We start from the raw sequence: 3,561 nt of genomic DNA, 5'->3' as shown, positions 1-3,561 counted from the left end.
TGTTTCAAGTCATTTTAGTTTATTTTTGTTTACAAATTGTTTCCACTTAATTCAATACTTTGTTAATCTATGCACATCATTCATTGTTTGTATATTTCCTTGTACGAAGCAACCAACAACAAGGAAGGTGGATTTGACACTCGTATGCAACCAAACACACCATACAAATAATAATATATTTTTTTTTTAATGTTGGTCATAAATAAAATACTTCAATTGAATATGGGGGAGATGTTGTCACATAACGTTACATTTAAAAATAATAAAATATTTTTTACATTAACAAATTAAAAGATATATATATATATATATATATATATATATATATATATATATATATATATATATATATATATATGAATGTCAGCCATATATAAAATGCTTCAATTTCCATCTTAATTTTATATCAACCTTATATAAGATAAAATAATGAAATCTCAGATTATAGAGGAAGGCCTAAACAGACAAGAAAAAGATCAGCTCAACTCTCTTTTCCCTTTTGGAATGTGCAACATGGATTCCCCGTTTAAATATTTAGGATTTTGGCTGAAGCCGAATGCATACAGGAAAGAGGACTGGTCTTGGTTAATTGCAAAGATTGAAGCAAAAATCAACCACTGGAGCTTTAAATGGCTATCCAGAGCAAGGAGATTGACACTAATAAAATCTGTGTTACTAGCCATACCAGTTTTCTGGACAGCTTTAACATGGGTGCCAAAAGGAGTATTGGAGAAAATAAGGAGAATCTGCAGCAGGTTTTTATTGGCAGGATCAAAAGAAAACTTGGTTCTTCCTTGGGTCGCTTGGGAGAAAGTGGCGAGGCCAAAAGATTGGGGCGGTTGGGGGATAAAAAGCCTCCCCGATTTCAGACTCTCTCTGGCAGCCAAATCAGGGTGGAGACTTATTAAGATGGAAAATCTCTGGACAAAATTGGTAAAAAGAAAATATATCGACCCATGACCATTGGAAGAGTGGATCAGGAATCCAGTCAAAACCCAAAAGAATGTCTCTGTAATATGGAAAGCAACAGTGGAGTCTTTCAAGGTAATAGAGCAAGGTCTTGCATGGAAGGTTGGGAATGGAGAAAAGGTAAAGATAGGGAAGGACCCTTGGGTAGGATGCAACGAAAACTATGTCCTCCCTCCCGGCCTAGTTCAGCATCTAGAAGAAAAAGGCATTCTCTTTTTAAGTCAAGTGGAAAAGCCGGGGTCTTCAACCATTTGGGGACAAGCATGGAAGAGTGAAGAAGATTTAGAGCTAGAGCATGGATGGTGGAACGAATGGAGAACTTTCATACAGGAACTTTCCAGATCCAATGTAAGGCTGAAAGACAGGCAGGATGAGTTAATATGGGCGCATGCAGACTCAGGGGAATATGCACCAAAGAATGGCTACAAATTCCTCATGTCCAGGAAAGGATGGGGAGATCCGGAATGGTGGTCGAAACAGCTATGGAAACTAAAAAGCCCTCCAAAGTCAAAAATCCTTTTCTGGTGTATTCTAAAAAGTAAAATCCCAACTTGGGACATTTTGCAGTCCAGATTTATGTACGGGCCAGGGAGATGCACTTCATGCAAACAGGAAGTTGAATCCATAAATCAACTCTTCCTAAAGTGCCTAGAAACTCTTAAGATTTGGGGAGAGGCAGGAAACATCCTAAACAAAAAGCTAGAATGGGAAGGTGAAAATATACAAGAAGCATGGAAGAAGTGGTGGCATTCATATCCAAATGGGAACATGCGAAATCTTCCTTTAATCATTAGCTGGGGGGTATGGATAGCTAGGAACAGAAGCATCTTCCAGGATAAAGAAACCCCAGTGTCTATTACAACAATCCAAAGCATTTCAATCTATTCCAGTATCCCAGAACTTAAGGAAACTCATCCCCAAAGAAGCGTTCCAGAAGTTCACATAACAGAAGGAATCCCTTGGGCATTCTTTGATGGAGCTTCTCAGAACAATAATGCTGGAGCAGGCTTAGTCATATACGAAAACTCATCTCACATTCTCCAAGCTTCTGTAGGCTTAGGAACCGGTTCAAACAACTATGCACAATTGCTCGCCCTGAAACTCCTTCTATGCTGGCTTATTCAAAGGCACTCTCTCACAATTCAGATCTTCGAAGATTCCCAAAATGTGATCAGATGGGTAAACGGTCAAAGCACATGCAGTAATCAAGTCTTAAAACAAATCCTAGAGGAAATTCAGATATTAAAATCATATTTTAACAGCTTCTCTCTATGTCACATTTACAGGGAAAGAAATGATACAGCGGATAAGCTTTCTAAAGACGGTCTACAGCAGGTTTTGGGCAGCTGGAAAATACTAGAGGATAACCAAGGACAAATCAAAAGGACCGATCAGCCTCCTCATGATCTTTTTTTTCTGAATTTCAGGCAGCTCTTTTTTGTGTTTCTTTTCCATATAAAAATCTAAAACTTTTTTTCTCTCATATGCAAAAAATCAAACTCTTTAAGCTATGGCAAAAGGACAATTATATATAACTATTATGATTATGTAACGGGTTGTTTTCCTCTCTGTTGAGGAGACCCGGTTTTTGTTTTGGGACAGCAGTCTTTGGACAGTATTTAGTTTTTTTCAAGCTTTTTTTAGTCAAAAGGAACCTTAGTTTCGGTCAAACAAGAAAAGAAGTTGAAGTAGGGACAGTTTGCATATAAAGGGAAACTGATCTCAAGCAAAAGGCAGCAAAATTTTTGTAAAACAGACAAAGTAGTCACACAGGATGAACAGAGATGCGTCAGCATGTGCAATGTAAACTTTTTATTGACTTAATAAAAAGTTTCGTTTTTTCCTTTGGAAAAAAAAGATAAAATAATTAAGAGAAAACAAAAAGTAATTTACCTTTTCGTTAGAGGGAGATATGTAATTTTTTTAATAGGGAGGTGTAATTTATTTAATTATTAATATGGAGTTGATATGTAACATTTGAAAAATATTAATGACATTTTTTTTTAATTTTAATTTTTATAATGTGAGTTATAAATCAAATATATAAATATGATTTTAACATCGCATATATATATATATATATATAACGAGGGAGTTCCTATTCCATTAATAGGTGCTTTCTAACTCAAAGTAAGAGGGAGATTTGTAATTGTTGATATGTAATATTTTAAAAAATATTAATAATAAAAATTCAATGTGTATGTGTGTGTGTGTATGTGTGCGCGTGTGAGAGAGAGAGACGGGGGAGGGGGTATATTCTATGGATATAAGTTTTCTAGTTTTTTTTATTGTTGAGAATGTGAATCATAAATAAAAAATTTCAATGTAAACTACATATATATTATATAAAGAAAGTGAAAAAAAAAAATCTTATAGTTAAAATATTTATGAGTGTGTTACTCAAAACCAACATAAATCAATCTTAACTCTGGATCTACCAAGAGTTGACAGAAATAAAATCTCTCGAGGTGAAAACCCTTCCTAAAGTTTTGCACTCAAAAATATGTTTGCATCTTGAGAGATTTGATCCCTGTCAGTGTTACTCAAAACCAACATAAATCAATCTTAACTTTGGATCTACCAAGAGTTGAC

Source organism: Pinus tabuliformis, chromosome Q, assembly GCF_031772625.1.
Source record: "Pinus tabuliformis cultivar Carrire ecotype Pingquan chromosome Q, CPIR1, whole genome shotgun sequence".
Taxonomy (NCBI): Eukaryota; Viridiplantae; Streptophyta; class Pinopsida; order Pinales; family Pinaceae; genus Pinus; species Pinus tabuliformis.
Note: the sequence above shows the minus strand (reverse complement) of the source record.